The sequence below is a fragment of the Dama dama genome, chromosome 12 (assembly GCF_033118175.1).
Source record: "Dama dama isolate Ldn47 chromosome 12, ASM3311817v1, whole genome shotgun sequence".
NCBI lineage: Eukaryota > Metazoa > Chordata > Mammalia > Artiodactyla > Cervidae > Dama > Dama dama.
This window is the reverse complement of record NC_083692.1, coordinates 5,564,759-5,590,048: the sequence shown is the minus strand read 5'-3', so window position 1 is coordinate 5,590,048 and position 25,290 is coordinate 5,564,759.

The following is a 25,290-nucleotide window of genomic DNA, read 5'->3' as shown; positions in this document are numbered from 1 at the left end:
AATGGTCTTTATGTTTCACTTAAAATCACACTATGATTTTTAGAAACTTAGAGAAAAATTTTAGGATCTAGAAGAAAGGTTTCTCTAAGAAACAATTTATCTTAAGTCCAAAACTGAAACACAAGGAGAGTTTTGACATTTTGAATCAGGTCCAAGGAACTGGCAGTGTGAAGCCCCAAGAAAATGCAAAGAAGATTTTAAAGAAAAGGTTACTCTCGTCTTTTGCAGTAATACTAAAGATATATAGTTCACATTATGCCAGAGTTAGATAGGATTACTTGGGGGGGAAATGTTCTTATTCTACTGAAGCTATCTTTCTTCTCTTCATCAATTAGATAACATATTAGGCATTAGTGATAGAAAGATATTTGAAAGCAATGCCATTTTCGCATAATCATGATTAACATTTATAAAGTTCTATAGGCTGAATTAGGAAAAACTCCATATTAAAGGAAAACTATGGCTTCATGTCTATAGCACAGGAAGAAATATGCTCAAAATCATGACCTTGAGATTCTCTATGATAGCACACAATTGCCTTCCAAACCATCAAAGAATTTTTAACAATTGCGATCTGTAAACAGTAAATTTATGCTGCACTTAGTTATTAATAATTAGTAACTCATGGCCAATCTATATTAAAAATATTATTGAAATTGTATCTTCTGTTATTAGGCCAGTGATTCCATTATACTACAAGTTCAAAAGCTGGAGTATAAACATGAATATTCACAAAGCCAGTATTTGAATCTTCTTACTGTGAAATCAAAAACCGTGAATTGAGGACATCACTATGAAGACAGAACCTGATGGGCAATCTAGAGAATTAAAATGCTTAGTTTCTGGGAAATCTGATCTGCCTTAAGACCTTTTTTTTTTTTTTTTTTTTTGACCAGGTATTAACGTTCCTAAGTTGTGCTAAAAATGTTTAGTGGTGTCTAAAGTGGCTTGACTTACTCTCAGGCGGTTACTGGGCAGTGGAATCTTGATGGAATGTCCATAATGATGCAGCAAAGGCAAAGCATATGCCTTTCCAGGGACAGCAAAACGTGACTCTAACGTACACTTTCCATACTAAGTTATGTTAAAATATTCCTATGACAAACAGAAATTATTAGGGATTTAATGAAGAGTAGGGCCAGACATGGGCTTCCCTGACAGCTCAGTGGTAAAGGACCTGCCTGCCAATGCAGGAGACCTGGAATTGATCCCTGGGTTGGGAAGATCCCCGGGAGAAGAAAAGGACAACCCACTCAAGTATTCTTGCCTGGAGAATCTGATGGACAGAGAAGCTCGGTGGGCTACAGTCCGTGGGGTTGCAAAGAGTTGGACAGGACTGAATGAGTAAATGACAACAAAAGGGGCAGAACTAGCCTCTTAGCAGTGTTCTTCCTCGGAGGTTCAAAACATTAAGGTTAAAAATGGTAAGTGTTGGGAGGGAATAAAAAGAATGCTTCTCTTTTATCCATGTAACTGAATCTGATAAACACATGTTCTTTACATTTATATCTCAAGAAACTAATTCATTCAGTCTCTCATGTCACTCTTCTACATGAGGATATGAATTTTAGCTGGCACTGCTTTGCAAAGAAGGCATCTCTTCATCAGGACAGCAAAGCGAAAGTGTTAGTCACTCAGTTGTGTGTGACTCTGTGACCCCACAGACTGCAGCCTGCCAGGATCCTCTGTCCATAGAATTCTCCAGGCAAGAATACTGGAGTGGTTAGCCATTCCTTTCTCCAGGGAATCTTCCCAACCCGGGATCGAACCTGGGCCTCCTGCATCTCCGACACATCTGAGCCACCAGGGAAGCCCCTCAGGACAGCAAATAAGGTGATCAAGTCCAACCAATTCAAGTGAATGATTAAATTATGACAGTTTCAAATAAGTTCATTTGTATCTTTTTGAAAGATTCCTTATGTAATGTGTCATTCTGTTATTCACAAAACAGAAATAGACTCAGAGACATAGAAAACAAATTTATGGTTTCCAATGGAGGAGGAAAGAAAAATTAGGATGTTGGGATTAAAAGATATATGCAACTAGGTATAAAATAGATAACCAATGAGGACCTACTGTATAGCACAGGGAACTATACTCAACCTATAAGGGAGAAGAATCTGGAAAAAAAAAAAAAAAATATATATATATATATATATATATATAGTGCTGTATACCCAAAACTAGCATGGCATTGTAAATCAACTATACCTCAGTTTTACTAAAGCTACCTGAAAATCCTTTAATTTGATCAGCGTAACTGCGTGTGTCTGTGTGTCCATGGGTGGGTGAATGGTGTGTGGGAGTGGTGTGTGTGTGTGTGGCCTACTACTATATCAAGGAACAAATAAGTACATGATATTTTAAGTATGTAAACATGCTTATAGAAAACCAATTCTCTCCCACAAAGAATTTAATATAGACTACTGCATCAGCTAACTTGGGCTGCCATAACTACATGCCGCAGGCTGAGTGGCTAAGATAACGTTGTTTTCTTATAGCTCTGGAGGCCAGAAGTATATGGTTGGCATGCAAGCGTTGTCAGGCTCTGGGTAGTGTCCCATTCCTGGTTTGCAAGTGGACGTCTTCTTGCTGTGTCTTCACAACGTGAAAGAGACCTCTCTAGTGTCTCTTCTTATATGGATACTAATCTTATAGGATCAAGTCCCTTTCATACAACAGTTAGGGACAAAAAAGATAAACACAAAAGAGGAAAAACAAAAGAATATAAAAGAATAGTATGAGAAAAAAAACATAGATAAATTTCTGTGGATGTTTAGATGAGAGTCTGTTTTTAGGAAACACTGTCTGGAGAATGTAGTATCATATACAGAGGACATGTACAGCAACCCTGTAATTTAGTCTCTAAGGTGAGTCCTTTTAGAATGAAAGGGCCACTGTTAATCATTGCAAAATTGGCCACCCCAAAGGCAGCCCGTGTCATGATGCCTGGAATCATTGAGTTTTACTGAAGAATAGAGGCTTCCTAGCAGCTCAGACTGTAAAGCATCGGCCCGCAACGTGGGAAACCATGGTTCCTTCCCTGGGTTGGGAAGATCCCCTAGAGAAGGAAATAGCAACCCACTCCAGTATCCTTGCCTGGGAAATTCCATGGATAGAGGATCCTGGTGGGCCCCAGTCCATGGGGTCGCAAAGAGTCGGACACAGCTGAGCGACTCACACACACACAGACAGAATGAGAGGAACATGGAAGGGAAGATTTCTTTGCACTAACATTGGTGGAGAGGTAGCCCCAGATTGGAAGTAAATGGAAGCCATGCAAAACAGGAGTGCCCTGATTAGAGCTGGGCTTCACACTGATAAATTGAGAAGCAGTGCAGATGGAACATATGGCAGATTTTATTAAAAGTGGTGGCTGCAGAAACAGAAGAGGATACAGGCGAGAGATGTAAAGACAGACGTGATAGAACATAGGGCTGATGAGGAGGATCGTGGTGACTCAGGGTTACAGGGAGCGATTACCTTTCGGCCCACTATTTTCTCGCTGATCTGATGATGAGCCATATCCAACTCTTGCGACCCCATGGACTGTAGCCCACCAGGCTCCTCTGTCCATGGGATTCTCCAGGCAAAAATACTGGAATGGGTTGCCATTTCCTTCTCCAATTTTTGCCCTGCATGCTCCTTATTCTCTGCTCTGTTCCACAGGTCTGGCACTAAATATTCAAAACCCGCCCTTTACAGTATAGAAGCGGGCTGGAAGTTCCAAACATCATTAAACGCTGCTGCCCGGTTGAGAATCTGTGTGAGTGAACAGTAAGTGCAGGTGACCTCTCAAAGGTAATATTTTCTACGGCGCGAAAGCACACCCAGCGTGTTAAAGGAGTGATATATTAAACACTGTTCTGCGTGAGGGATCTTCCAAAATTCTCCAGGTGCCTCCTTGCTGAGATCTTTTCATCCTTCAAAATAAAAAGTAAAAGGCAATGCAGTCTGGGAATTAAAACGTTTCAAGATTTCTTATGCTGCCCTTTAAAAGCAGAGTTAGGTAGGTTTTTAGATAAGAAAAAGTGAAAAGATATTATGTTCTAAATCCTACACCACATGATGAAAAACATTCTGAATGTGAATCGAAAAGCAAGCAAGTCACTCTTCTCTGCGCTCCATCCTCTCTACCCACTCCCACTGCCCACTGGGGGCAAAGTCCATTTTAGAACTTATCAGTTTACCTGAAATATATTCAGGTTTTGCATTTCTGGGTAGAAGGGCAAGAAAACGATGTCACACATAATTTCGTTCACTGATCAGACCAAAGTGTTATCATTTTGTTCTTGGTGACAGCTTTGAATATTTAGTTTTTATGGACTAGGATAGAGTATTTTTTTTTTTTTTAACTTTCTTGCTGCATGTCAAAGACATGCTGAGGGGTGATTTTTTGAGACATTTATCCACAGACATACAGACAGAAATCTCTTCTGTAAGAAGTGCTGTACCAGACCTTATGAGACTTTTTAAAAGACTTAGTATTCAGTCATGATCATCACATGCCTCAGAACAACTCATGGAAATATCACTTAATGATAACAATTTATGGCAGTCGTTTACTTCTGAATCCATTGCTAGGCACCGGTCATGCTCAGGAGTAATTAATTCTTTCTCAGCCTGATGAAAGCAGTTACCACTTCTCTCAGACAGGGAAAGAAAAGTGTCTCTTTGTTTTGAGCTGTGAATACAGGTTTCAGGCAATGCAAATGGGACGTCTAGGCAGAGAGAGAAATAGCACAGGCAAACATCAAGAAATCATAAAGACCTTGACATGAGTAACCGAACATTTGAGAAAATATCAGATCTTGCAGTGAAATGAAATGTGTATATTTGGAATATTCTGGGGAGATCTGAAACCATTCCGGCTTTAATCATAAAGCCATTGACTCCTCTGTAGAATGTGCTTAGTTCAAGCAAGATACCAGAAAGGCAGAAGAATTACAACGTGATGCAAGGGAACAAAAGCAAAGCTGAAAAACACAAGGTTAGCCTGTGGCCCAAATATACCAATATTTCAGAGAATTTCATAGAACGAAAGTTTAAAATAATAAAGATGTGCAGGCATGCAGTCTTCATAGAAGGTAGTCTACTTTTCTCAGGACTTAGACACTGGTGAGAAAAATAAGAGGCTACAGAATGGGAATAAATCATGCTTGGAGCTAAAGTTTAAAGGTCAAGACCAGGTAATATAAGTCCAGGGACGATGAGAAAGCGTTGTGACATTTTTCCTTGGAGTGGAAGGAATTTCTAAGGAATTTTCATGCCTTAGAATGAAACAGGAGATTTCATTCTATCTTAATTTCAAGCTGGAGTTTAAAACCTTGAGAGAGGAAGGAAGTGATGGCAAGAGGAACATGGGAGGAAACTTCTAGAAAAATAATGATCTTTTCCTCTAATTCCTGGACTCCCAAGGGAGGTTAAAATAGGAAGGGATGTCTGTGCTCCGGTGGTCAGACATGGAGGATGACCTAGCAGACAAGACTGAGGTAAGAGAAACAGTTCTGTGATAAAGCTATGTGAGTGTTGTTAAATTTAAAGCAAATCACAGTGAACCCTTTTCAGCATTCATGAAGCACTACCATTCACGTCACACATGCTTTATAAAGAATTCCTTGAGGTGGAAAGAAGGGTCAGTGCTTGTTTTGCCAGAGTCCCCTCCTATTTCAATTCTATGGTGCATGAATGTAACGGCAAAGCCATTCTTTCCACAGTGGTCAGGAAAGTGAGTGCTCTGTGAGCAGGATGGTGGCTGATGAAGCAGCTTCCACAGGATTTGGTGAGCACTGGCCATCCGGATGCCAGGAGGGACTTGGCAGAGCAGGAGGACTACAGCAAAATAGTTTGAGGACTCAGCCAGGGGTCCTCAAACATCTCCACGCCCCAAATCCACTTCCACCGCTCGCTCAAGTGCAGATTCACAGGCTCCACCTCCCAAGACTCTGATTCAAGTGATTGTGTGATACTGGCTTGAATCTGCTGTTTTTCCCAAGCACCCACTTGTTTACTGACACAGGTATCTCCTCAGCTGAATTTTGAAAGCTTTCTATTCCTAAGTTGACAGTATGCTAGAGAGAACCAAGCTGGCCAGACCAGTTAATAAAACACTAAAGTGCACAGTAAATGACAGCTTGCCTCACCCCGTGCTCGAGTGCCACTGCTAAGAAATGACCTCCCTGGTTCCCCAAGATCTACCCAAGAGCATCCTCCACTACCCCATATCCAGGAACTAAAATAAAATTTCCTGGGAGAACAGCAGTCTTCAGGACCTGGTCCTAGGGCTACAGTTGGCACGTTTTCCCATTGGTCTCTTGACGTGCCCCATTGGTTGGTTATTTTTAGCATCATCCTAGACCCTTGCAAATTTCAAATAGGAGAGCTTTTGAAAGTAAAAATGCCCAGACTCTACTGCTAGCACATCTGATATAGTAGATCTGGGCATTTTACTGAAAGTGTATAAATCCCTCAGAGGTTCCCAGATGACTCTGGAGATCACCTAGGTTTGGACCTTCTACTCCAAGTTTGACCTGTAGACCAGCATCATTAGTGTCATTTTGGAGCTTGTTAGAAATGCATAATCGGAGGCCCCACCCCAGACATCCTGAATCAGAATCTGCCTTTTCAAAAGATATCCAAGTGATTCTTATGTACATTAAAGGTTGAAAGGAACTGAGTTGTTGTACCCCACAAAGTTCCTTGAAATAAGTCAGCGATTGCCTATGTGAGAATCTTATTGCAGAACAAACAGGGAGCAAGAGTTGAGGAAAAGATTAGCCTATGACTTGATAAGAAGGAAAAGACATAAATCTTGCAATGGCCCCCAAGGGAGCAATATGTTTTAAGAGTAGCTATTTCCCCTGAGATGGACCCTGACTCCAGAAGGGCCTGATGATTGCCAGCATGATTCTGATTTTACTGGGCTTCCATTGCTAAACATCACACTTGACTTCTGGTTTAAGTCTATTGTTCCCGAAATGAAGAAGCTTCAGTTTCCTGGCATTGTTTTCTGGTCACTTTAGGGTTTTAGTCAGCTTTGCCTTGCATCCTATTGTCCATTGTTCATCTAATTATGAAGCGATCAACTTTATAAGTTCTCTTTTTATATTTTTGTCTGTCCTCTCTCTCTTTCTCTCTTTTCTTTCACTAATACATGTACTAAAAGGCAAGAGTGTAACAGAAAGAGTTAGAACTTTGAGGCAGAAAATTTAGGGTTCAAACACTACCTTTTTCATTTTATGTTAACAATCATGGTATACTGAGCTCCTAGATTGTGCCAGGAAATTCAAATCGGTCCTGAAAGAAAATCTTTATTCCAACATTAAAATAAGTGACTTTAGCCTCCTAGAGTTTGAAAGGAAGAAGAGAAAAGTATTCAAAATCACACTTTTCATGACAGACAATGCTGGATTTTAGAACCCTATCCTTTTAAACCCAAATATCACCAATTATGCTAAGATTTGGGGGAGGCATGGACATATTGTTTGGTTCTTTAAATTTCATTTTTCTCATCTGTAAAATGATGAGGCAGAATTGAAGCTTGTGTGAAATCCTAGGATTCAGCATATATGAGTTTACAGCTTTCAAAATCTAATATTTTTATAACTTTTTTAAAATATAAAGCTATCCATGATGCATGCCTTTGATCCATGGTAAGAATTACATAATCTATGTCTTATTTTACAATCTAACATGTTTAAAGTATAAAATCATTTGTCACCCTTAAGACATTTGATTTTTATAAAATACACTTCTGAAAACATATCACACATGCTCACACAGAGCCATTCCTGAATCTCTTCAAGGATGAAGCACAAACTGAAAAAAGCCAAATCTACTTGGAAAAGGACTAGGTAAGAAGATTTCTCCTTCTGGCTTTGAGTTTTATTCACAGTAGTGAAGATATTGTGGTATTGATACCAAGATAGAGAAATAGAACAATGTAAGGGAACACAATCCAGAAATAGACTCACTTATATATGGTGAATTGGTTTCAAGCAATGGAATAAAGGTAATTCATTGGCAAAAGAAAGAGAGTTTTAAAAACTGTGCTTGAACAGTTTTATATCCTTATGCAAAAAGAAAAGAAAAAAACAAAAAATTGAGATCAATGAATCAGAACATATACAAAAGTTACTCAAAATGTATGATACACCTAATTTCAAGTGCTAATTATATAAAACTTCTAAAAAGAAATATATATTGAAAAATATTTGTTTTGCCTTATTTTGGGAAAAGATTTCTTAAATACAACATTTAAAGCACTATCCATAAGAAAAAAAAAAAGGATAAAGTCAAGAATTTCTGTCTTGGAAAGATTGTTAAGGGAATGAAAAGACAAGCCACAGACAGGAAGAATAAATTTGCAGATCATGTATCTAATAAAGACTTGTATTCAAATATATATGCACCTCTCAAAACTCAGTAGTAAAGAAAAAACCAACCCAACCTAAAAATTGGCAAAATAATTGAAGGTCTTTGTTCAAAGAAGATAAAAGATGGCAAATAGCATGTGAAAATATTCTCAACATCATGGGAAATGCAAATGAAAACCTGAAGTTATAGAATGGTGATTGTAAGCTAATAACACTGTTCTTCGTGCTTGAAATTTGCTGAGAGAGTAGCTCTTAACTGTTCTTACTTACATACTCACAAAAATTATAACTATGAGAGCTGATGGATGTGTTAATTAACTTGATGGTAATAGTCATCTCACAATTTATACATATATCAAATCATTCCATTGTACACCTTAAAAAGAGACATATATCAGAGAAATAGGTTATAAAACATTTTATAATTTTCTGGAAATAAAACACATGATGAGTTATCATCCTATCAAGGTCTTTAGAGTGATTAAATTGAAAAGTCTCACTACACACAGTGTTGGTAAGGGTGTGGAAAAGGATGGGGAGAAACTGGAACTCACTCACTGCTGATGGGAATATAAAATGAGAGTCTCTTACAAAGTTTAAAGTATGTATTCTTCACTCTTTCGATCTTAAGTATTTACCCAAGAGAAATGAAAGGAGATGCCTCCTTCTTGTTGTGTGTATCAATAGTTCATTCTTTTGTCTTGCTGAGTAATGTTTCAATGAATGAACATGCAGCAAAATCTCCACCTATTCATGGACATTTGGATTGTTTGTCTGTTATAGATAAAGCTTCTATGATAATATGTTTTTTATGGATTTTTTTTCCTTTCATTTCTCTTGGGTAAATACTTAAGATTGAAAGAGTGAAGAATACATACTTTAAACTTTGTGAGAGACTCATTTGCTGCAAGTTGATTCACTGAAACATTACTCAGCAAGACGAAAGAATGAACTATCGATACACACAACAAGAAGGAGGCGTCTCAAAAAATAACTATGCTGAGTGAAAGAAGCCAAACAAAAAGAATATACTTTATACTATCCCATTTATTTGAAGATTGAGAAAATTCTAACTGATCTCTAGTGACAGCATCTCAGGGGTTGCCTAAGGATGGGAGGATGGACAGGAAAATTGGATCACAAAACGGTATCAGCTCAGTTCAGTTCAGTTGCTCAGTCGTGTCCGACTCTTTGTGACTCCATGAATCACAGCACGCCAGGCCCCCCTGTCCATCACCAACTCCCGGAGTTTACTCAAACTCATGTCCATCGAGTCGGTGATGCCATCCAGCCATCTCATCCTCTGTCGTCCCCTTCTCCTCCTGCCCCCAATCCCTCCCAGCATCAGGGTCTTTTCCAATGAGTCAACTCTTCGCATGAGGTGGCCAAAGTACTGGAGTTTCAGCTTCAGCATCAGTCCTTCCAATGAACACCCAGGACTGATCTCCTTTAGGGTGGACTAGTTGGATCTCCTTGCAGTCCAAGGGACTCTCAGGGACACTATAAAGGATGAGAATCACCTTGATTGTGGTGATGGTTTCATGATGTATACATGAATGTGTCAAAATATGTACATGTCATGTATATATATGTATATGTATATAAATATAATATAAAACAACAAACTGCATGCTTAAACTATATGCAGCTTATTGTATATCCATTTTACTTCAATAAAACTCTTGCTAAAAAGAGTAAAGGACATTGGAGTTCTCACTTCCTTAAAGTTTGATAGACTTACCAGCAAAACCACCTGGTCATAGAGTGTGTGTGTGTGCGTGCGCGCATTTAATGGATGTAATTTATTTCCTTGAATAAATTAGTAAATAATTGATGTGTTAGTTTGTTTCAGATATTTTTAAAAAATGAACCTTAACTTTTATTTGTTGGGTCTATTATTTTCCTTGCAAATACAGTATCCATTTTTTTTGACCCAAATAAAGAGGCAGTGGGTACAATTGACACATCAGGTTCACAGAACAAGGACTAGAAAAACAGTTCAATATTTTAAGCAAAATTAGAAGGTTTTTTAAAATTAACATATATATATCACTTCTTGGCCTTTTGGCTAAGATCAAGTATAGTAAAATTAACATATAAAATTGGGAGGGAATTAGGTAATATTTCTAGTTAAGTCTTTGAATAAACGTTTTTAAAAACATAATAATAAATAAAAACATAAATATATATTTTTTAAACTTCAATTTATTGTCTCAGTTCAGTTTAGTCATTCAGTCATGTCCACTCTTTGCAACCCCATGACTGCAGCACTCCAGGTTTCCCTGTCCATCACCAACTCCCGGAGTTTACTCAAACTCATCTCCATTGAGTCGGTGATGCCATCCAGCCATCTCATCCTCTGTCTTCCCCTTCTCCTCCTGGCTTCAATCTTTCCCAGCATCAGAGTCTTTTCAAATGATTCAGGTCTTCACATCAGTTGGCCAAAGTTATTGGCGTTTCAGCTTTAGCATCAGTCCTTCCAAAGAATATTCAGAACTGATTTCTTTTAGAATGGACTAGTTGGATCTCCTTGCAGTCCAAGGGACTCTTAAGGATCTTCTCCAACACCCCAGTTCAAAAGCATCAATTCTTCAGCACTCAGCTTTCTTTATAGTCCAACTCTCACATCCATACATGACTACTGGAAAAACCATAGCTTTAACTAGATGGACTTTGTTGGTAAAGTAATATCCCTTCTTTTTAATATGCTGACTCCGTTGGTCAGAGCTTTTCTTCCAAAGAGCAAGCGTCTTTTAATTTCATGGCTGTGATCACCATCTGCAGTGATTTTGGAGCCCTAAAAAGTAGTCTCTCACTGTTTCCATTGTTTCCCCATCTATTTGCCATGAAGTGATGGGACTGAATACCATGATCTTAGTTTTCTGAATGTTGAGTTTTAAAGTTTGAGTTTTAAGCCAAATTTGCTTGTTACTACAGGTATATCTTAACTTCCTACTTTTGCATTCCAGTCCCCTCTAATGAAGAGGACATCTTTTTTGGGTGTTAATTCTAGAAGGTCTTGCAGGTTTTCTTAGAACTGTTCAACTTCAACTTCTTCAGCATTACTGGTGGGGGCATAGACTTGGATTACTATGATATTGATAATTAATTGTCTAATTAAAAGTAATTTGCACTAATTCAACAGAGTATAATTTTTACTGTTTAAAATAGCTTTCATTGTTTCTAATACATATATAAATGATAAGTATAGCAATTCTACTCTCATATAATTAAGTTTAAGTGATGGCTTGTAAAACTGGATAGCTCACATGATGCTATGGATAATAATGATTTGCTCAACCTGCTGTATCCATTATAAAGTGGCTATCCCAGGAGGATAGTCAGCGTTGTGTCTAACTGATATGTATGTTTGTAGTTACCACTTTAAGAAATGTAAAACAACTGTACATGACTAGTGCAATATCTTAGGCATGCTCAGATCAGTTCAGTTCAGTTCAGTTGCTCAGTCATGACTGGTAGTTTGTGACCCCATGGACTGCAGAACGCCAACTTCCTTGTCCATCAACAACTTCCAGAACTTGCTCAAACTCATGCCTATCTAGTCAGTGATGATATCCAACCATCTCATCCTCTGTTGCCTCCTTCTCCTGCCTTCAATTTTTCCCAGCATCAAGGTCTTTTCCAATGAGTCAGTTCTTCACATCAGGTGGCCAAAGTGTTGGAGCTTCAGCTTCAGCATTAGTCCTTCCAGTGAACATTCAGGACTGATTTCCTTTACGATGGACTGGTTGGATCTCCTTGAAGTCAAGGGAACTCTCATAAGTCTTCTCCAACACCACTGTTCAGAAGCATCAATTCTTCGGTGCTCAGCTCTCTTTGTAGTCCAACTCTCACATCCATACATGACTAATGGAAAGACCAAAGCTTTGACTAGATGTACCTTTGTTGACAAGGTAATGTCCCTGCTTTTTAATATGCTGTCTAAGTTGGTCATAACTTTCCTTTCAAGGAGCAAGTGTCTTTTAATTTCATGGTTGCAATCACCATCTGCAGTGATTTTGGAGCCCCCAAAATAAAGTCAGCCACTGTTTCCACTGTTTCCCCATCTATTTCCCATGAAGTGATGGGACCAGATGCTGTGATCTTAGTTTTCTGAATGTTGAGCTTTAAGCCAACTTTTTCACTTTCCTCTTTCACTTTCATCAGGAGGCTCTTTAGTTCTTCACTTTCTGCCATAAGGGTGGTGTCATCTGCATATCTGAGGTTACTGATAATTCTCCCAGCAATCTTGATTCCAGCTTGTGCTTCTTCCAGCCCAGCGTTTCTCATGATGTATTCTGCATATAAGTTAAATAAGCAGGGTGACAATATACAGCCTTGACATACTCCATTTCTTATTTGGAATCAGTCTGGTGTTCCAAGTCCAGTTCTAACTGTTGCTTCCTGACCTGCATACAGATTTTCAAGAGGCAGGTCAGGTGGTCTGGCATTCCCATCTCTTGAAGAATTTTCCACAGTTTATTGTGGTCCACACAGTCAAAGGCTTTGGCATAGTCAATAAAACAGAAATAGATGTTTTTCTGAAACTCTCCTGCATTTTCAATGATCCAGCGGATGTTGGTAAGTTGATCTCTGGTTCCTCTGCCTTTTAAAACCAGCTTGAACATTTGGAAGTTCATGGTTTAGAGCCTGGCTTGGAGAATTTTGAGCATTACTTTTCTAATGTGTGATTTGACTGCAATTGTATGGTAGTTTGAACATTCTTTGGCATTGCCTTTCTTTGGGATTAGAATAAAAATTGACCTTTTCCTACTTTCCTGTAGCCAGTGCTGAGTTTTCCAAATTTGCTGACATATTGAGTGCAGCACTTTCACAGCGTCATCTTTTAGGATTTGAAATAGCTCAACTGGAATTCAGTCACCTCCACTATCTTTTTTCATAGTGATGCTGCCTAAGGCACATTTAACTTCACATTCCAGGATGTCTGGCTCTAGATGAGTGATCACACCATGTTGGTTATTTGGTCATGAAGATCTTTTTTGTATAGTTCTTCTGTGTATTCTTGCCACCTCTTCTTAATATTGTCTCCTTCTGTTAGGTCCATACTGCTTCCGTCCTTTATTGTGCCCATACTTTTGTGAAACATTCCCTTGGTATCTCTAATTTTCCTTAAGATATCTCTAGTCTTTTCCATTCTATTGTTTTCCTCTATTTTTGCACTGATCAGTGAGGAAGGCTTTCATATCTCTCCTTGCTACTGTTTGGAATTCTTCGTTCAGATGGGTGTACCTTTCTATTTCTCCTTTGCCTACAGCTTCTCCTCTTTTCACAGCTGTTTGTAAGGCCTCTTCAGACAATCATTTTGCCTTTTTGCATTTCTTTCTCTTGGGGATGGTCTGATCACTGTTCCTAAACGATGTCATGAACCTCCGTCCATAGTTCTTCAGGCACTCTATCAAATATAACCCCTTGAATCTATTTCTCACTTCCACTGTATAATTGTAAGGGATTTGGTTTAGGTCTTACCTGAATGGCCTAGGGGTTTTCCCTACTTTCTTCAACTTAAGTCTGAATTTGGCAATAAAGAGTTAATGATCTGAGCCACAGTCAGCTCCTGGTCTTGTTTTTGCTAACTGTATAGAGCTTCTCCATCTTTGGCTGCAAAGAATCTAATCAATCTGATTTGGGTGTTGTCCAACTGGTGATGTCCATGTGTAGAGTTGTCTTGTGTTTTTGGAAGAGGTTATTTGCTATCACCAGGAATTCTCTTGGCAAAACTCTTTTAGTCTTTGCCCTGCTTTAGTCGGTACTCCAAGGCCAAACTACTCTGCTACTCCAGATGTCTCATGACATCTTACTTTTCATTCCAGTTCCCTATGATGAATTTTTTTTTTTTTTTTTGTCTTAGTTCTAGGTAGTCTTGTATGTCATCATAGAACCTTTCAACTTCAGCTTCTTTGGCATTAGTGGTTGGGGCATAGACTTTTATTACCGTGATAGTGAATGGTTTGCCTTGGAAATGAACACAGACCATTCTGTCACTTTTGAGATTGCATCCAAGTACTGCATTTTTGACTCTTTTGTTGACTATAGGGCTCCTTCATTTCTTCTAAGGGATTCCTGCCCACAGTAGTAGATATAACGGTCATCTGAGTTAAATTCACCCATTCCAGTCCATCTTAGTTCACTGATTCCTAAAATGTCTTGCCATCTCCTGTTTGATTACTTCCAATTTATCTTGATCCATGGCCCTAACATTCCAGGTTCCTATGCAATAATTTTCTTTACAGCATCGGACTTTACTTCCATCACCAGTTGCATCCACCATTGGGCATTATCTTTGCTTTGGCTCTGTCCCTTCATTCTTTCTGGAGTTATTTCTCCACTCTTCTCCAGTAGCATATTGGGCACGTTCCAACCTAGGGAGTTCATCTTTCAGTGTCATAAACTTTTGCCTTTTCATAATAAGTGTGCTCAGGAGTTGCAAATAGTCTTCCCTCGAGTTCTGTTACTCTGATCAGTACTTAAATATTACAGAGTGTTCATTTACCTGCCTCCCAAATTTTTTCTGCTCTGTAGGGAAACAGAAGTTAATTGCATTGGTTAAAAGTTGTAACCATTATGTCTGAATAGAACTTGCTTCTTAAATTTGCAATAAATATATGAATAAAACTAAAATGATTATGTTATTGTGGCAGTAGGTAAAAAAGAAAAGACAGTAAATAGCATAGTTATGTTGTAGAAGATTTTAAAAGTTGTGACATTTATTCACCTTGATTTAAAATACTTGCAAATAATGAGCTTGAAAGAAGCATTACAATGCATAAAATTTTTGCAAAGTTGGTTCAGTTTTATCACTTTATACATAAGATGAAGAACTGGCTTGCTAATACAGTGGAAAAAAATGTTATAGTGGTTGTAAAAAAAAAAAAGTGGGTAAAACTGGAATTCAGTTTACTTTCCATTAAAATGGATTTTTCTTTTTTCTAATTTGTGTCTTCTGTATATTTTCCCTGGATAATAAATATTCTTTATATGAGAGTTTTTAAAATTTTCGTGACTTTTTTTGCAAGCTCTTGAACTGTATTTAACAAGTCATTTCTGGAAAAACTAGAAACCTCAGACAGTAAAGAACTTGCCTGCAATGCAGGAGACCTGGGTTCAATCCCTGGTAGGGAAGATCCTCTGGAGAAGGGCAAGGCAACCCACTCCCGTACCCTTGCCTGGAGAATTCCATGGACAGAGGAGCCTGGTAGACTATAGTCCATGGGGTCGCAAAGAGTCGGACAGGACTGAGTCACTAACACTTTCACTTTAGAAACCCTAAAATTCTTTGTTCTTGGTGGAAAGTAAGCAAGTGTTTATCTTAAATAAACATTACCTTTATCTAAAATATTACCTTAAACTTGTTCTTTATACACCTATGACATATCCCATGTTTTTTTCTGCTTTCATAATTGCTTTGATATTACCTTTTTCAAATTAAGACCCCCAAATCACAGTAATTAGCTATCTGGTACCCTCAGCTTAACCTTAGAGTTACCCAAACTACCTCCAAGCAATGCCAAAGATAAGCTTGCTCATCTTACAAAATGAAAAGAATAGGAATATATAGATATGTTTGGCATCTTTTCACGTTTTTAATTTACTCAGCATTATTGTGAGAGCTGTCCTATTCATCAAACCCATAATGTGAGAAGAGCTAGAAAAATCAAAAGAGAAACTCAATCTCTGCAGGTTAATTATATACAAGTGAAATGATATCAACAGGCATGCATTTACACAAACATGTGCTTTTCAAGTTGGATAGAAGTAGAATCATGTTGAAGTACAAAGACTGGTGGAATAACTGTCAAGAAATTGATTTTTAAAATATTTTATGTCTAAGTTTAAATAGAATTTTTATTTATGAGCACTCTCTGGGGAATTGCTTCTACAATGAATCATAATCCAATTAGAAAAAATGATACAAATATCTGTTGCTGATTTTAGATGAAGTCATGAATGAAACCACTCGTGAAAGGCATTCAGGTCAACTTCAAAGCACTAGCCAGCATTGTCATGGGTGACAGAATGAATCTAGACTTCCTCCTGGTGGGTCATGGTGTAGTCTATGTGTATTGGTTGCTGTTGTGTCCGACTCTTTGTGACCCCATGGACTGTAGCCTGCCAGGCTCCTCTGTCCATGGGATTCTCCAGCAAGAATACTGGAATGGGTAGCCATTCCCTTCTCCAGGGAACTTCCCAACCCAGGGATTGAACCCAGGTCTCCCATGTTGCAGGTGGATTCTTTACTGTCTGAGCCACCTTGGAAGCTATGTAATTGCTTCCACTGTATAGTCTATGTAATTGCTAATACATTGTATGGTACCTCAACTAATGCCTTGGACCAAGTGGAAAAATCAATAAAGAAACGTAAGGGAAATTCCACCTGACTTTGCAAGATAGACTGATGGTGTCAGGGGTTTGTCAGCCCATGACCCTGATCAGCATAGTTGAGGGCGATACTGTAGACTTGTTTTTCCAAGCAGGGTTCCTGCTTGGAACCCTGTTGATTGCAGTCTTAATTAGCACTGTATGAGACAAAGTGAATGGATTTGTAGGCAACCTTTGTTAACTACATAAAAATTAAAGTGGCTAACAGAGTGGCATGTACTCATGGGAAGGTTTGCTGAGAGCAAAAACAGTCAAGAAGACAGACGTGGATTTCCCAGGGACACTAATTTATAGGTGTTTCTTGAAATTCTGCACAGTGTTCAAGCAAAGCACAAATTGTTTTTTCTTGTAAATGACATTTTAAAAAATATTTTATTAAATAGCCTTGGAAGATAGCGACAAATGCCTCATTCAAGATTCAGGCAAGAGATTTTTTTAGTGCTCAACGTAATAAATACTATATTTCCCTTTGGTTCAGTGGATCGATTTACTTGTAGTCTGTTTAAAAAGATTTGGTTTCCTTAATTTTAGGGTCCCTCATCTTTTACACAAACATCATTCACCATTGTCCTTTCTCATTGCCCCATAAGACACATGGACCATTGCCCCATAAGACATACAGATCAGAGGAACAGACACAAACATGAAGTCAATGCTGCTTGCTGTGCTGTCAGTAATATAGTCTTTTTTCTCTGCTCCAGGAATCTTGTCTCTTCTATTCGAATCCATAAACTGGCAAGTTAGCTTGCAAGTACAGTAAACTCTCATAATTCCTGATATTCAGTTCTTTTAAAATAAATACTAAGGTTATGTAAGACAGAGTCATTTTGAAAACATGTTTCAGATGAAAAGAGACTAAAGAAACTTAACGACTAAATACAGTGTATCCTCTCTGACTGTGTCTTGAAACACAGGAAATGTTAGTGAAGCCCTTGGTGAAACTGGAGCAGACTGTGTCAATTAGATAATAGTATAGTATCAATGATCATTTTCTGAATGTGATCATTGCTTCATGTTGTAGCAAGTACACACATGTATTTCACAGTAAACAGGAGTCATGTCTGCAACTTATTCTTAAAAGTCTCAGAAAAATATGAAGAGAAGGGAAGAGAAAAAGTAAGAGAGAATGAGTGAATAATAATGGTATTGTAATGTTTACAAGTAGGGAATCTGGGTGAAGGGAATACAGGAATTTCTTAGTTTTACAACTCTCTGGCAAGCCTAAAATTATTCTTAAGTAAACCATTTTTTTTAATAGTGGAAAATCCTAAAGGGAGAATAACAAGATTTCTTTAAAAAACAAATCACAAGGAAAAATGTGATGGTGGGGGAAGCTATTATTTAAAAGTGGTTTAAGTCCTATAACCTTACATCAACCAATTACAAATAGATCAATTTTATTAGATCTTAATTCAAGCACACTACCAAATTTTTAAATTAAGGTAAATTTGAATATTAAGTGAATGTTTGATGATGCTAAAGAAAATTTTAAGCATAACATATTGGTGTAGATACATGTCAAAAAACAAAATAAAACAAAAAACTTTCCTTTTCTCTGAGAGGTTCATATGGAAATATTTACAGATGGAATTAGCTTCCAAATAAATTCAATGGTGGTAGAGAACAGATGGAGTGTAAATAGAACAAGAATGACCAAACATTCATAACTTGCTAAAACTAAGGAATTGTTACATAGGGGTTCACTATGCTATTTTTCTACTTTTGCCTATGCTCAAAAGTTTTCATAATATATACACTTAAATAACTATGTAAATGCAGGAGGCAAAAGAACAAAGAAAATCTCTAAGAATAATGTTTTAGGATTCATTACACTGGATAGGAAAACTAGTAAAGATAACTAATTAAAACAGTGTGGTATTAATGGAAATGTAAACATATCAAGAAACAGTCCCTCTAAATGCAAGCAATTATTATATGCAAAAAGTAGTTCTATAGAACAGCAGAGAAAGGACTGTTTTGAAATAAATCAAGTGTGGTATTGGTTAATTGGATATCCAGAGAGAGAAAAATTACATTTACCCCTCCCTTTCAATGAACACAAAAATCAATCCCAGTGAATCATAGATAAAAATGAAGAAAAAAAAAAAAAGAAACAAAACTAGAAAAATAGGAAAATATCTTCATAGCCTTAAGGTGGGGAAGATTTGTAAAATTATGCCACAAATAAACTAACAAAAATTAAAATATGAATATATTGCTTTATGTTAACTTCCAAATATCAAAAAGTAACATTAAGACAGTGAAAAGGAAACCTCAGCATGCTAGAAGATATTATGCACTGATGGTGGCAATGGTTTAGTCGCTCAGTCATGTCCAACTCTTGTGACCGCATGGACTGTAGCCCGCCAGGCTCCTCTGTCCACAGGATTTCCCGAGTAAGAATACTGGATTGGCTTTCCATTTCCTTCTCCAGGGGATCTTCCTGACCCAGGGATCAAACCCCGGTCTCTTGCATTGCAGGCAGCCTCTTGCATTACAGGCAGATTCTTTACCAGTTGAGCCACGAGGGAAGCCCCGCTATTGTGCAATACATAGACAAAATAGACAAAAATAGAACTTGTACCAAGAATATGTAAGAAACTGGGGCTTCCCTAGTGGCTTGGATTATCTCATTGAATCCCCTTATTCTAAGTCATATAATGTAGGCATAGTTATTTTTCCCATTTCCAGGTGGAGAAGCTGTCTTCGGTTGAATAAATCACTAGTTCATAAGCATAAAGCTAGCAGGACTATGATTGAAATGCAGGCTGTCCTACTCTGCGTTCCTTGAGCTTATCCCAACGTCACACTGACTGCCACTGAAACCTTCCGGATGTGGGTGCCTGTGACCCACGGCAAGGGGAAAATCAGAGCAACCAAAGCAGAGAATCGTCCCAATGCTGAAATACACTGAGCACCGAGAAGCAATTGCTAAGCAAAGGGATGTTAGTAAAAACATTTTCTTTTTTGCAGGAATGAGGCCACTGAATTTAGTCAGAGCAGGTCATTAAGTTCAAGCAAAAGTTCACTGAAGAAAAGGCACCTATTGTTTATCTCACAAAATAACTGGAGGGTTTTCCAGAGAGAGTGAAGCAAAAGGTAAATTACCCGGTGGAAATGTCAGCAGGACGGGACTGCACACTAGGATGTTTTTCAAGTACAATTGACAACAGCTAAAAATAAACTGGACATGGCAATGGCTCCCCATGCTTCCGGAGACCCTGGGTGCTACTTTCATTTTAATAAATGATTGAATGAAGTATTTAAACTCTTTCTGCTTTTAGACTGGTATTCATGGGCATGAGAGATTTATTATTAAATATCTTGCTCTGCCCTAGCTTCAGATAAAGGACTGTCATTAATAGCTAGTGGGTAAATACTGGGTTTACCATTAACAGCACAGGACGTTTGAGTCATTTGGTTGTTAGAAGTGAAGGCACGTCTTCTGCCATCCGCATTCCATTTCTACTTCCCAGAGACATATGCAAAGGTAAGCTCCTGGCCAAGGGAAAGGTGTGCAGACTGAAATCATAAAACGAAATGAAGCAGTGTCTGTGAGAAGTGATTCTGTGATGGTGCCAAGTGGCCATAAACTGAAAGAGAAATAGGAAGGAAAAAGTAATACATTAATGACAAAAAATAATATTGTCCTAGTGAGAAGCTGAAATCAAAATAATAAAATCAACTGTTTCTGCGGTCTATTTTAAAAAACAAAAGCATTAGGAAAATATAGAACTTTGCTTTTAAGTTTCTTAAAGATCCAGGCCACTTTTTTGGTATTTTTCTTCCCACAGTGCTTTGCACATTTTGTCGTATTTATATCAAATTGAATCAGAGCTTATTATTGTTAAGAATTGCATACTTCTTAGAAAAGTCTAACATTAAAGGAAATAAAAAGCTATTCTTTCTCATGTGCAAGCAAAAATTGTTATAAGGGCTTTACTGACATCTCCTCAGTTAATCCCACAATAAATTAGGTACCAATATTGCCCACATTTTACAAATAGAAGTCACTAAGACATTATTTCGATTTTTGAAGTTATACAGCTAACAAAGGGCAAAGCTGGGATTTGAGTCAGCTGTCTTTAACTCTGTAGTTGAGAGGGTTATCAAAATATGCTGAGTAGTTTGGAGTTACTTGTTCATGATGTGAAAAGTTTAGGAGATCACTTAGCAGAGTATATTTGTTGATACTTTTAAAAAGCATGTCTAGCCATTTAATATCTAGCCAACTGACACTACAGATATTAAATTAATATAGTAAAATATTGGATGGAATTTAGTGTATCCTTTTTCTACATTTGGGGGGGGGAAAAAAGAATTCACCCAGGAAATATCAATCTGCCTAAATAGGAATAGATCCAAACACTGGAAGTGTCACATACAACTAAACCACTTACTCATTCTTTTTTTTTTTTTAATTAGTTGGAGGCTAATTACTTTACAATATTGTTGTGGTTTTTGCCATACATTGACATGAATCAGCCATGGATTTACATGTGTTCCCCATCCTGAATAGAATCACCTACATAGCTACAATTTAAAAAACGCAGATAAAAACAGCATACCCACAATTATCATCAGGTATTTGTTAAACTTGTACAATATGTATAACCTTTAAAAACATAAATACCAATGACAAATACTGGGAAAACCAGTGCAGAAGAATGAGTTCCCTTACAATTTGTGTCTAAATCTCAAGGACATTTGAGTAAAGTCCTAGTAGTCAATGCAGGAGTATGTGCCGAGTTGCTTCACATGTGTCTGACTCTTTGCCACCCTACGAACTGTAGCCCACCAGATTCCTCTGTCCGTGGTGTTCTCCACGTGAGAATACTGGAGTGGGTCACCGTGCTCTCTTCAGGGGATCTTCCCAACCCAGGCATCAAACCAGCCTCTCTTACGTCTCCCGCATTGGCAATCCGCATTTCTCTCCCACTCATGAAAACTGGGAAGCCCCCAGGTCAAGAGAGGAGACACAAAAAGTGAGTGAACCTGTAAAAACAGATTCGTTAACACCAAAGCCTACATAGCAGATCCTCTGCTTGTGAATTGTTCTCAGAGACATGAGTGTATGTATGTATATACGTGTGAATGGTAAGACTCAGAAGAGAAATCGCAAAGGAGTCATAGGAGAGGTATAAAAGCAGGAACCAAAGACACAGAAATTAGGGGACAAAACCTTTAAAGAAAAAACAAAACGTGGAAAGAGCATCAACATGAAATAGGAACTATGGAGTCTAATCCCAGATACTTGTTGTATCTCTGGGCTGACTACTTTATTTCCCTGGGGTACATTTTCTATGAGTAAAATGGGATTGTTAGATTGTATAATTTCTGTGACTTCTTCCGACTTTCATAAATGACATCTTATGAGTAGGAGGGATCAATAGCACTAGATTTCCTAATGGAGGAAAAGAGAATGCAGTACAGTCATTTAAGTAGGAATAGGCTCCTTGTGATCTTTTAAAAAGCTGTATCCTTGCTTATAAAAACATGGAATGGAAGACAAGTCATCATATCCTAATCATAAGCAATTGGAATGCTGCTGCTGATGGCTAAATTGCTTCAGTTGTGTCCGACCTGTGACCCCATGGGCTGTAACCCCCCAGGCTTCTCTGTCCATGGGATTCTCCAGGCAAGAAGACTGGAGTGGGCTGCCTTTCCTCCTTTAGGGCATCTTCCCAAGCCAGTGACTGAACCTGCGTCTCTTATGTCTTCTGCACTGGCAGGCAGGTTCTTTACCTCTAGCGCCACAAGGAAGATCAGCAACTGGAATAAGCTCCTTTAACGCGTACTAGAGCCCCAATTTATAAAGACAGCCAAGTGAGATTACTGTGTCTGAGTCAAGAAGCAGTTCAGGAGGCCAAAAATGAATATGACTACAATGTAAAGGAGCTTTGGATAAGGAAAACCAAAGATCGGAATCTGGGATGGATGGAAAGGGAACCAAGATGAGTACTTAGGAGAGTTCAACATAAGTAAGATTTCTTGCGCACACATGTAGGATGGCAAGATGGACAGAAGTGGCCTGAAGCAGACCACTGACAACAGATGCCTAAGCTCTAACTTTTTAAAGAGCTTTCCCTGAACTCAGAGCCTGCCACATGGATAGGACTCAGAAATACTGCACCATTTATCACAGTTCCTCAGTCTTCAGTGGGTCATGTGACATAGTCTGGCTTAAGGTCGTGTATTGCAGAACTTTTAGTAGGTTCAGTTATATTCTGTAAACTCTAAGAAGATAGGAAGAAGATTAATATAGTTGAGAAAACTGTCTTTTTTAAAAATGCTAATTATTCTAGGGTTTCATACCAAGGTAGTGACCTTCAGCATTCAGAAAATCAAATTATGCAGAGCATATCATGGGGGAGAAATAAGATACTAGGTGAATTACATTTTTCATGGCACCAAATGATGGTTTTCATAAATTTCACAAGGAATTGACACATTCATCTGGATTTCTTCACCTACAATAAACCTGGTGTTGAAAACTTACCTTGTGCCTATTTGTGTGTTTTCTAATTGGTATGCAACTCTCTCTGCCTCCTGTGATGGTTATTCACAGGCTGTTCCATACTGATTTTCATATGCTTTCTTCCTGCCTTGGACCAGTGAAGCAATAAATAAGCAGGAAAAAAAAAAGGTAGGTCTCTCTAAACAGCATCAGAGCAGTGGTGCAGGAAATAGAAAGCAACTCCCAGAAGAAGCAAATGCATTCATAGCAAATTCCACCAGCAAACGAGTAATGTCATCCAGCTAATTATATGTAATTGTCCCCTATATTGAAACAATAAATAATGTAGGAGGCTAGTACTGCTTGTTGGAGATTACAGCTCAATATAAATAGAAGGAAAACAAATGAGGAAAGCCGAAAATAGGTAGTGGGTACTAAAATTGTTGTCAAAGGCATTTTATAGTATTGTCCATTGGCATAAAATTTTCTGTATGCATCCATTGAATACTACATCTTGGTGTGTTAAAGTCAGAATGGAACTTGCAGTTTTTCCAAACTCTAGGATGACTCTGAGCATGCCACCTAATATGAATAAGCAGCCAAAATCATTGTTAATATTCTAGTCTTATTAACAGGGCCACCTGGCCAGGGTTAACAATATCTCAGAATTGCTTAGGCATTTGAAAAGGTGAATATATTGTCTTAAAATATGGCATGAAAAACTCAGTGAACCCTACTACTATCATGCGTGTGACCAAAACGTTCATTGGTAACCATTCCCCTGTGGCAGACACATATATGCTGAAAGGATCTCCATGACTTATAACAAAAAGTCCAAACGGGAGCAGCAAAGCCACTAGCCCAGTGCTGTTGTAGCCAATTCTGATGATAAAGCCCACTCACTACTTCCTAGAATTTGTCCTGAATTGCCCAAGTCCACACCTCTGTGCAAGAAGAGGCAGCTCCTTGCCTGTTCCACAGCTTCAGTTTAAGCATGGACATGTCTTTCTATGTTCATCTTGAGCCTTTTGTTTAAGGCAAAGACCTAAATCCTTCCTACTCTTCTCTAATCCCAATAGACCAAGGCCAAGATTATAACCAGACATTTAGAGAAACACAGCCCATCATCAATTGCCTGTATTCCAAGCAGAGGAGACAAGATTCAAGTTAAGTGATAGTAGGGTCCTGGAAGGCTAGACCCTCTGTAATTGTCACTGCCATACATTTATTTTCATCACTGTCTTTGATAATCCAAAATAGTGTTATTTTAGACTTATTTATCTTCCCTGTGTACATCCACTAGCCACTTGTTTACTTTTTTCTTTCATTCAAAGAGTATGTGTTGAGTACTTAATATGCAGGAGGTCCATGATAGGTTCTCGAGATAGAAAGATAAATTACATCTTCACTTAGAACACTTAGACTGAAGAAAATGAACTGAAATGCCATTTTTTTCACATTAACAGTTCAAACCAGTTCATAATAACTCAGATATCGAAGGTGGAGAAATAAGAAACAGTCAAAAGATATATAAATTAAGTGCAATATATCTAATCAGTTTGTAGTTCTATCGATAAAATAAGAGTGAAAGAAATACAGAAGTGTGTGATAAAATGCTCAAATAAAACCAATATGAAAATTCATGGTATAGACTTCTCTTCTCTGTCATTAGAAAACCTTTTGCCTAATTTCCTTGTCCACCTGAAATAACCATTAGCAGTGTGAGAGGGAATGAGATTTCAAGAGTAGCTAGGATGGTAGTCATCTGCTTTAAGCTGAAAACCTACAACAGTTGGTCTTCTAAGATTTCTTGAGATGTTTACTAGGCTGCCTTTGTTGATGTTCAGTCTCTAAGTAATGTCCAGCTCTTTGTGACCCCATAGACTGCAGCACAACAGGCTCCCTTGTCCTTCACTATCTCCTGGAGTTTGCTCAAATTCACGTCTGTTGAGTCAGTGATGCCATCCAACCAACTCATTCTTTGTCACCCCCTTCTACTTCTACCCTCAATCTTTCCCAGCATCACGGTCCTTTCCAATGAGTTGACTCTTAGCATCAGGT